The sequence below is a fragment of the Cibotium barometz genome, chromosome 19 (assembly GCF_041138505.1).
Source record: "Cibotium barometz isolate CiBa-2024 chromosome 19, ASM4113850v1, whole genome shotgun sequence".
NCBI lineage: Eukaryota > Viridiplantae > Streptophyta > Polypodiopsida > Cyatheales > Cibotiaceae > Cibotium > Cibotium barometz.
Genome location: NC_141064.1, coordinates 47,955,399 through 47,967,403, shown reverse-complemented (window position 1 = coordinate 47,967,403; position 12,005 = coordinate 47,955,399).

The following is a 12,005-nucleotide window of genomic DNA, read 5'->3' as shown; positions in this document are numbered from 1 at the left end:
CTTGTATTAAAACTCTATCTAATAACCATGGATTGAAAGCACAAGAACCCAAAGCACAGAGATATAAACTTACTGTTAGGCCTATTTCTTGCGCTGTTAGGCTTATTTCTTGCACTGAAGTTGTCATGATGCACTCGAATCTCTTTGTGCATATAAATGTGCTGAATGAAAGCCTCTATTATTGTAATCATACCATTGGTGCGTCTCTTGAACTCTATGATTCTACCTTTCCATTGTTTGTTGGGGTCTGTTACATCTTTGAGCTTGTTGACCTGGAAACTCCCACGAGTACTTGGTCGCATTAAAATCAAATTTATCTTACTGTACTGATCAGGGATCCAATTACCTTTATCATCTCTCCTATTAAATACCTCCGCTATGTGAATATTATTGATATTCCTCCTCCTTGAAGACATCTACACAATAAAAAGCAAAGCACTAAATTAACAAAGTTAGACTACATGATTAATAAATATCTATGTTGAGATTGTAAGCAACAAATAAAGATTAAAACAATAAGAAATAAATAGCAACCTACTGCTTTGATTTACATAACCTTGTTGCTCACAACCTTGCTCCTATGAAAATAAACATCAATGAAAAGATGCAGGGGAAAAGAGAGCTTGAGCTCTTGCAAGCACACACACACTCACAAAACCCTAAAAGAGAACACACAAGGTGAGAGGCTGAAAATCTTCTTCTTCTTCACACAACACTCAACACACGATATACAAAGATAAGAGTACACACAATATGAAAAGGTACTCAACCAAATACATACTAGGGTTCTCTATAGTGTGAACCCAACTAAATGAGCTGGCGCTATAACTATGCCAGTCTCTAGAATGGCTGTCACACAGCCTGTCATCCCACTGGCCGCATATCACCCATGATCTCACCAACCATGCCAGTGTTGTAAGTGTGGGGCCTATCCCCCAGACGGGGTCATCAGTGTCCACCACCTCACTAGATGAGCTCAATATCTCAACAATCAAGATATCAAGACAAAACATAAACAAACCCTACATCAATATGTCATAAAGCATAAGCTGAGCCACTCCTCTCATCGTAGGTTGTCTCTTTTATTGTAATAAAATCCCTATATATTAACAATCAACATTAATACTAATCCTAAACACATTAACAATGAACATTAGTGCTAACCCTAAATACATGAAAAACTTGGTCTATTGATTTGCAAATCCAGTTACTCTTATTATCTCTCCTATCGAAAATGTCCATCAACATCATTACTAACCCTAAACACATCTTATCTCTTATGAAACCCTAAACAAATAGAACACTTCTATGAACATAAGCAACAACAATGTATTAGAGCTTATAGTAAGCATCACCAAACAACCTAAGAAAACCCTAAACTAGTGAAGTATAAAGAGAGCCTAAAACCAATGAAATGTGATAGAAATGATCATTACTTACAGAGACTTTGTCAAAACTAGATGCAGCTTGGGACCAAGATAGATATCATGTACATGAATCTATCTAAAAATAAAAGAAAACAACAAGTTGTCTATGGTGCAAAAAAACAAAAAACATAGCAACAAAACACTAAAATTGGACTCCTGAGTTAGAACAGTACTAAATAAAGATTGTACAACTTAAAGAGAAAAATGCAGCAAAGGAGCTATGGTGCATAGAAGAGAAAGCTCATGTGAGAAAATGGACATAACTCAGCGAGGTTTTTTCCAAATGAGGAGAAATTTTAGGAGAAGGTGGCTATGGGCGGAGAGGAAGCTACCTGTAAAATTTTGTGAAGAAAGAAGCAGAGATGCAGAGGATATGACGAAATTGAATTTCGTCAAAAGGGGGGGGGGGGTGATGAAAAGATAGACAATTGAAAAAGGAGGGAGAGTAGAAAGTTGAACATAAAAAAATGTAAAAAAATGAAATATGTTTTTCAAACTTCCATGTGCTGACCACATTGTACATGTGACATGAAAGAATAGTTGATGGTGAAAACCACAAGGACATTTGACATTTCTCTATTCTTTAAATTTATGGGCTCTCTTTTTGTTTATTATACTAAGAGATTTGGGAAAAGATATGACAAAAATATCCATGTTACATGGATCTAGAATCCCAGCTCTCTCATTGGTTAGGCCATTATTTTTTATTCACTCCTTAAGGGGCAAAATGGAGAGTCCATATTTCTCCTACTGTTGGCGAGGAACCTGATTTTTCATGCACGGACCAAACACATAGAGGTCCACTATCACTTCATCAGAGAGAGAATCTTAGCAAGAGACATTGATCTCATGTATGTTAGCACAAAGGAGCAGGTAGCTGACATTTTCACGAAAGCCCTGGGAGAGTAGAGAAGCTTCACAGATTCTAGACTATGTTTAGAGTCCTAGAGATGGAGTTGAGCTTGAGGGGGAGTGTTGAGATTTCAAGCTCAACACGAGCTGACACTTATGATATGCCTGGGTGACCGTTTTTGCCACTTACATCACTAGTGTGTTTGGTAGGATACTGACATGCCAGTGATTCTACAGCTAGACTACACCAGCTACTACTAATCCACCATTGAGTTATGGCATACTTATCTTGCTAGCTTACTCACTTAGCGTGTTCACATTATGGAACGTATGTACATAGTACTTTAGTACTTTTGTTGTATTTCCCTTATGGACCGCATGTACATGGTACTTTAGTACTTATGTTGTATTTCCCTTATCTTTTGATAGAACCCTTTTGTTGAGAAGAAGAAAAACAACAATTTTCAGCCTCTCATCTTGTGTTCTCTTCTAGGATTTGTGTGAGTGTGTGTGTGCTTGCAAGAGATCAACCTCTCTTCCTCCCTGCATCTTTTCAAGCCTTGTATTCTCTCTAACTCATCTTTTACATAAGGATTGACAACCTCCTCTTTAAACACTGTTGATGGCACATGCACTTGATATCCATAAGGATTGACAACCTCCTCTTTAAACACTGTTGATGGCACATGCACTTGATATCCATAAAGGGCCTCGAAAGGTGACATACCAATGCTCGAATGAGAGGTGCTATTATAGCAAAATTTAGCCAAGTAAAGCCACTTATCCTAAGGTCCATGAGATAGGTCTTTTGGATCATTTAGACAGACTCTCATTTAGGCATTGGGAAACATACTCAACCACATCCCTCCACAAGCCTCTCTAATATAAGCTTTGCCTCGCTTTATCATAAGTTTGTAAGAGACCCAAATGCCCCAAAAGTGGAGATGAGTGCATCTCTTGCAACACTTTCACCTTGTATGAGGAATTGGGAACCAAGTACACCTTCCCATGATATCATAATAGCCCATTGTGTACCTTATAATGAGGGTACTCATTACATATACCTTGCTATAATTTTTGAAACATTGGCAGCCACTTGATCAATCAAGTACTCCTCTTGTATGTCTATAATCCAATCTTTTTAGGCCTCCAAAATGGAAGTGAGAATACATGCCCACATATGTGAAAGAGCATCGGCCCACATTGTCTTTACCGGCATGTAAGATATCTCAAAGTCATAACTTTGAAGTGTGGCCAACCACCTCTTTTTCTTGGGAGAAAGATTGGGTTGTGACATGAAGTACTTGAGTACCCTATGATCACTTCTCACCTTAAAATGACTCCCATAGATGTAGTGAGATGACACTTCTTAATTGCATGTATGATGACCAACATCTCCTGCTCGTACACATGTAGCAAAGAACTTTCTTTGTGCTGTGAGCTTCCTACTCGCACATACAATCATGCCATGCTCTTGGTACAAAATAGCCCTAATACCACTACCACATGCATCCACTCTTATGGTAAAAGGTAAGGAAAAATCAGGGTTTGGTGAACTTGAGTACCCTATGATCACTTCTCACCTTAAAATGACTCCCATAGATGTAGTGAGATGACACTTCTTAATTGCATGTATGATGACCAACATCTCTTGCTCGTACACATGTAGCAAAAAACTTTCTTTGTGCTGTGAGCTTCCTACTCGCACATACAATCATGCCATCCACTCTTGGTACAAAATAGCCCTAATACCACTACCACATGCATCCACTCTTATGGTAAAAGGTAAGGAAAAATCAGGGTTTGGTGATCATTACAATGAGGCTTTAAGCTTTGTGCAATATTAAAGAACTCGGCAGGTTTCTTGGGCAAATCAAGTGGCACACAACGTTCCACATGACATATGTCCACTATATGCGCTTAGAAAAAAAGGATGCTCAGTACATATGGAATGATAAATGTGAGCAAGCATTTTTGCATCTCAAGTTAATGTTTATTGCAACACCAATAGTGCAACCTTCAGATTGAACAAAGCTATTCCATGTTTTTGTGGATCCTTCGGATGTTGAAATTGGAAGTGCACTAATGCAGGAAGCCAAAGAGGCTGGTTCCATCCAATTCATTATATGAAAGCCGGATGCTATCTGCTACAAAAAAGAATTATTCCACACAATAAAGAGAAGCCCTTTATATGGTTTACTTAGTAAATAAATTTAGGCATTACTTTTTTGGGAAATCATTTTGTTTTCCATGTCGATCACATCAAGCATTGGTGTATCTGGAGAGTGCGCCCGACTTGTCAGGGAAGCTATGTTGTTATTGTAAGAAAGAATTTGATTTCACCATACAACATGGGCATGAATGTAAACATGCAGTTGCAAACTTTTGTACCAGAACCATCGAATGGTATATACCGAACTAGTTTCTAGATGCAAAATTGTTTATTCTTGATGTTCCACCACTGACATGGTGTGATGAAATGTTGATGTTCTTGACAAATGGATCATTTTCAAAAGGAATGTATAGAGGTCACTACGAAAGAAGCTAGCACTTCGTAGAAGTAGAACTTTCATGGTTGTGGGCAGGTCAACTGTATAAAATAGGAATTGATTATATATTAAGGTGATGTGTTCTAGATCATGAGAAAGTTACAGTAATTATATAAGCACATTAAGGTGTGAGTGGAGATGTGTGAGTGGAGAACACTTCTTGATTTATACTAGCAATTAGGAAAACAAAGTGTTGCAAGCGACGAATAGAATGCCACACATAATCCGATATTGTTGTTACAACCATTCCAAAAATGGGGGTTAGATTTTGTAGGTCCTTTCAAACCTCTAGCTAAAAAAATTGGTAATAAATGCATTTTAGTGGATACTGATTACTACATAAAGTCGGTGAAAGCCAAAGGCTACCTTTGTAGAAAAATTCATGTATGAGATGATATTAACCAAATTTGGCTATCCAATTAAATTGGTTAGTGATCAAGGTGGACACTTCTTAAACGATGTCATCTGGAGTTTAACAGAATACCACATAATATTCCATAAAAAGTCTACAATCTATTATCCCACAGTCAAATAGGCAGGTTGAATCCACAAACCAAGTACTACAAAAAATCTTGAAAAAGATTGTTAATAAAAATCGAATGGACTGGGATCGAAAGTTATATTCAGCACTACGGGCATTCCAGATAGCTTACAAGGTGGTAACAAGTCACACCCCTCTTTCATTGGTGCATGGCATGAAGCAGTAGTGCTTATGGAAATCATTAATCCCAGTTTTTGCATTGTGGTGACTTCCGAACTCTCTCCAAATGACTTTCAAACTCTCTCCCAATGAATTGATCATACATCGTCTAGAAGAGTTGTCCGCTAATCTTTTCAGCATCCACCGCCACTAAAGCACATGCACATGTTGTCGCTTTCCAACCATGCCAATGATGGAACCCGACGTATCCAACAAGGTCCAAAGCCCACGTCTTGCAAGTTTTATATGACCCCAACAAGTACAATGAAAGAGTGGGAGAGGGCGCAAGGCTCCTCCTTAGTCCTAAAAGATGTATAAGCTCTCCTCTCAGTCCCCTGTAATCATCCCCTATTTCAGAATGCAAGAAAACATTGTTTTCCCTTGTTTTTGGCCTAGAGAGAGATAATTCAATTTTGAGATATTTTTGGATACAAATTTTCTCCTAATATCTAAGATGAATTTCCCTAAAACAAAAGTTCAAAAATAAATTTCCAATGTGCATTAGAAATTAATTGAATATGTGTATTAAAGACCACAACCTAAGGGTCCACATTTTTAAATTTTTTTGACTAAGGTCCAAATAAGGTTCTAAAGGGCCAATAGGATTAATCCAAGTGTTGGGATGACAGAAATACAAAGAATAAAAGAAAATACCCCAAAAATGAGTAAATGCTCACATAAGATGAAGAGTTGACCAAGTACTAGGTTTATTAGTTAAAAATTATGAGTAAATGCTCACATAAGATGAAGAGTTGACCAAGTACTGGGTTTATTAGTTAAAAATTAAGATTTATTATTAGTAAAAAAAATCAATTTTTGACACCTCAGTAAGGAGGGAGAGGGCTCATGAAGGAGGCGCCTTTTTTTCATCATTACCTTGCATTTTTAATTCAAAAAAATGAGATATTTTTATCTCTCCTCCTGCAAACTGGATCAAAAAGTGAGCTAAACTGGTCCAAATCTTGTCCAAATTGGGTCAAACTGAAGCTGGAAGCCTCTAGAACCCAGTTGGACTTGGTTAGTGGCCTCCCCTCACCTATAAATAGACCCTCATTCCTTTGTATTTTTATCTTTGTGTATTTACATGCCAGTATTATCTTCATTTTAGTGTAATTCTATTATCCCTCTATTTTGCCTCTACTTTGGGAAGCTTTGGAGCTTCACAAATCTCCATCTTCTCATGGAGATTACCCTCCCCATCTTGGTGGCCAAGCTTGCTTTCTGGGCTTCACTTCTTTTTGAAAGAATCAAGCCAAAAATCAAGGATAAGCCTTAATCCATGATGTTTTTCTATCTTTCTCAATGATAATCTTCTTCCCAACCCCTCTAATGCTTGGGAATCTTTTTAATCAATGGTTTTTTCTTGAAATCAAGCTTTTTAATGATTCATAATGTTTAAATGGTTGAATGCTGATCTTTATGCTTAATTATAATTTTTTTTAAAAGTAAATCTTTCCTTTTGAAAGATTAATCATCTTTATGGTTAGATCCTTGTTAGAAGGATGGATCTTAATGATAATATCATTATCTTAATCAAAACTCTAGGCTTGATAATCTAGAGAAGAAGATTAAATATTTTTATGATTTTAAAATGATGACTAGTTCTTTTAAGCCTGTTTATGATTAAGAAAAATCATATTAATTCATTTTAAGATTGAAAGAGAGTTATGCTAATATTTTTGTAAGTATTTTCATATAGTAATGATGAATGGATACTTTAAGAATAATCAAAAGGTTTAAATATAATTATGTTTATAATTATGCTATGTATGCATAATAAAATTTTAGTTTAAAAGAAAAGTAGAATTTTAAGAATTCTTAGAAAATGCAGCAAAACTATGGTAAAATTTTTTAAAAAATAAATTTAATTTTATGCATAATTTTGTTAATACAAAAAGAGAAATTCCCATCGTATTCTAGGTATAAACATTTTTATGCTAAAAGAATGATTTTTGTTACATTTATGAAAAATACTTTTATAGTATTTATGCATATTTGTTTAAATAGAGAAAAGAGGAATTCCCATCATATTCTAGGCATAGATATTTTTATACTAAAAGAATGATTTTTGTCATATTTATGGAAAATACTTTTATAGTGTTTATGCATAATTGTTTAAATAGAGAAAAGAGGAATTTTGGTTATATTTATTTTTTTAAGCAAAAAAAAAAGATGCAAAAGAGGAATTTCCACAATATTCTAGATACAAATAATTTAAATATTAAAAGAGGAATTCTTGGCATATTTTAAAAAATGGGTATTTTTATTTATTTAAAAGAGGAATTTTTATCGTACTTTAACTAGAAAATGCATAAATTAAATTCGATGTTAAAAGAGAAAGTTTCACCATAATTTCATGTAGAAAATTATGGTATATTAATGTTGAGGATCAAAATGGAGAAAATAATATTTTAAGATATTTCTATGCGAATAAATCAATAAAATGATGTATGCATATTCACGAATGGATTATTGGAAAAAAGAGTTATCTTTATAAAATTCCATTATTCTCGAATAGAACTATTTATAATTCTATTGTGGCTAGGAAAGAATAAATTTTCATAATTTTGGATTTTACCCTTACGATTGGAAATCCCAGTTAATTTATCAGATAAATAGAAGAAAAATCCTTAGGAATCAAAGCTAGGATTAAATCCGAGTAATTTATGGTTAGACCACAACCACGTGAGAATGGTGGGCCAGTAAGATGCTTACCCATCTCTCGAATCAAAAATTAAGCAAAACCTTTGTGACCATTCCCATTTCTACAGTACGAAGAATGGATTACCAGTGATTTACAGAAGTTTTCCTTAGACCCGGAATCATCGAGAAATAAGTCAGAAATTCATTGTAATTGATGGGTGGGTTACCGAGATACTAGAATTGTAATTTTCATTAAGAAAGTCTCGATTCTGAGAAAAAGAGTCTTGTGGAATCAAACTCAACGGGAAATTCTTACTTGCATAAAAACTCTGTTTTTGAAAAAGGTCTGTCTTATGCCAGAATGCTGGAGAAAGCATTTGGCTTATGGTTTAATCTAGGGAGAATTACTTTGAATCAACTGATGGTGGGGAGTCATCGAAGGATGTCTCTCTTGCGGCGCAAAGCCTGCCAAGGTCTTGACCACCAACCTCAGTATGGTTAAAATGGTGTGCTTCTGACACACGATAGGCGAGGACCGACGAAGCGGTCCCTGAGTGAAGTGCTAGGACACCTAAGGAGGATCCTAGAGGGTTCTGACCAGGCGATGCATGGGCTCGCGGGGCTGCTCTAGGACACCCATGCGTATGTCGAGGAAATTATCTAAGTGAACTGGAACTTGAAATTGGATCTCGTTGGCTAACTAGCTAGTCTTCAACGAAGAGTCCGGATGACATTTTGATTGTAAAACATTGGACTAGAATTTTGAGGATTATGATGGAAATACTATGGTTTCATTCCAACTCTGTTTTAAAGAGAGTTGAATCTGTGAAAAAGGCAATTTCATTCCAACTCTGTTTTCACAGCAGCAGCTGAATCTGTGAAAAAGGCAATTTCATATTGGGTGTGTAAGTGGTGTGTCTATTTTGTAATTTGCTTGAGTACCGGCTAGGGGACCTGGGAACTCTTTTCCCTAGTACCCGGGACAAAACATAACCAAATTTTTATAAAAAGGGATCCCACCAATACAATGGTTGGGCGGTTGGCTAACCCATGGGCCGCTTGGGGTTAGGCTGGATCGGTGGATTCCTACGATACAGTTAGATACGTTCAAGTTACATTAGTTAGAATAAGTTCCAAGAAGATTCTTGTTCTATGGGAAAGAATCAAAACGATTGTGCCTCGCTTAAGGGAAAAAACGTGATTCCAAGCCGCTTGCGAAGGCCCGCCGTACGGCTGAGACAGCATCCACCTCAGCAGGTCATCCATGAGGATCATCTCATGGAATGTACAGGGCCTTGGCGGAGCACATTTTATACGCTATCGTGGTTGCTTGAGGCAGGAGCTTCAAAGATGCATGGTTGGTGGCAGCATTGATATTTTGATGATGCAGGAGCACCACTTGGGTGAGAGCAGGATCTGGAGATATGGTTGGGTGATGCCTGGTAGGTGGGACACCTTTTGGTCTGCAGGGTTTGGTCCTTTGGGTGGACAGGGAGGAGTATGCATGGTCAGTGCAGATGTATGGCGGCAGGCCATTGTGGATCGAGGGATCATTGTGCCTGGTAGAGCACAGTAATTCTGAGGATGCATGATGAGCTATTGGGCGTTCTCAACGTCTATGCGCCCAATCATGCTAGTGCCAGAGCAGAGTTCTGAGGATGCATGATGAGCTATTGGGCGTTCTCAACGTCTATGCGCCCAATCATGCTAGTGCCAGAGCAGAGTTCTGGACCCACGTTACGGATGCATTGCCAGAGGCCGCACATTGGTGTGTCGGGGGAGACTTCAACATGCTTGAGGACCCGGCCGATAGGGTGGCAGTCATGTTACAGTGCACGGCACGGAGCTTGCAGCTTGGGACCGGTTTTGCATGTCACCGAGGATCACTGATGCATGGCAGCATGGGGCCTTCTCTCGCTCTCAGGACAGTCTTAGTTTCTCTCGGTCGAATCGCCGGCAGGGAGGGACTAATCTATCATGGATTGATCGCTTTTATGTGGGCGACTGGTTAGGGGAGCGAGGGGGCTCCGTCGGCATTCTCGCTAGCACTTCATTTTCAGATCATTCACCAGTTATCTTGACATTGGAGGAGAGGACACGGGAGCCCAGCTTGCAGTTGAGGATCCCAGAGAGGGTACTTACAGATCCCAGTCTCGCTGAGGACATTGAGAGGATCTGGCATGATAGTCAGTGCTCTGACCAGGATACAGCAGGCCAGTGTGCCCAGGGACTCATTGAGCTTAGCTCTTTTTTGACGCTGCAGCTTTGACACGGCTGGGAGAGATTCGCGAGCGGGAGCATCGGCTGAGACGCAGCCTTGCTTCGCTACAGCGCCTTCAAGAGCAGCAGCCTGCATGTGAGTGGGTGGCGTCACAGCTGAGCCAGGCACGCCAGGAGGTTAGAGAGGCAGAGGAGCAGAGACATGAGTTTTACTATCGTCGTCAGGCCTCTCAGTAGTGGACGCAGCTTGGTGATAGAGTGACTGGGGAGTTTTTTGAGATCACTGGACCCCGCCATGCTCGAGGAGGAGTCCGTCAGCTTGGTAGACCGGATGGATCGGTAGCTACTGAGCCCGAGGAGATCAGAGCCATTGCCATTGCATTCTATAGAGACCTGCTTTCAGCGGAGCCAGCCACTAAGGATCGAGATGCTTACAGACAGACTGTGTGGGCCCATGTGCAGATGAGGGTCACAGATCGTATGCGTACAGTTCTTGGTGCACCTCTTTCAGAGATTGAGCTTGCCGAGGCCTTGAGGGTCCTGCCCGCGACATAGTTGCCCAGGGGAGGACGGACTGACGTCGGCTTTTTTTATGCGCTATTGGGACCTTTTGGGGCCAGGCCTCCGCAGGGGCTTTCAGTATGTTTTGGACACTGGGGTGATGCCACAGAGCTTTTCAGAGGGCTTGATCTTTCTTATCCCCAAGGGGGAGGTAGTATCAGATGATATTCGGCATTGGAGGCCTATTACGATCCTCGATACTGTCTACAAGGTCTTAGCAAAGGCCTTGAGTTTGAGGATCCTGGGGGAGTTGATTCATGCTACCCAGATAGGATTCGTCAAGGAGCGCAGTATGCTTGACAACATCTTTACTTTCTGGGAGGCGACGGCCCGAGCTAGATTTCTTGGCGAGGACTTGGTCGTGATGCTTCTCGATTTTGAGAAGGCATACGATAGAGTTGATTGGGGTTTCTTAGAGGGCACTATGCTTCACCTGGGCTTTGAGCCAGGATGGATCAGAGGGGTGGCGGCTCTGTATTCCACAGCTCGTAGCCAGGTGTTGATTGCAGGAGGTCGGGGGCCGAGTTTTGAGCTGACCAGGTCAGTCCGTCAAGGGTGTCCCCTCGCCCCTTTTCTTTTTCTCTTCTTTGCGGAGGCTATGAGCATGTATTTGACGGCAGAGGAGGTTGGTTTGAGAGGACTCCAGCTCCCAGGGGGGAGGACCTGCTCGATGCTGAGTTTGCAGACGACACGGGCTTATTTTTGCATGGCCAAGAGGCCAATCTTCTTCGGGCAGAGCAGTCGCTCCAGGTTTTTAGTGCAGCTTCGGGAGCATTGATCAATTGGCGCAAGACAGTGGCCTTTTGGATCAGTAGTGCTCCCACTCCGGCATGGAACCCGGACCCCGGTTTTAGATGGATTCCTCCTGGCACAGCAGTGCGGTATTTGGGATGCCAGATTGGACTAGATTTGTCACCTGAGCAGCAGATTGCCTCGCTTCTTCTGAGCATTCGGAAGAAGCTTTTGTATTGGAGTACAGCCCGACTATCCTTGACTGGGAGGGTGGTGGTGGCAAATCAGGTGCTGTTAGCGACCATGTGGTACATTACGTCT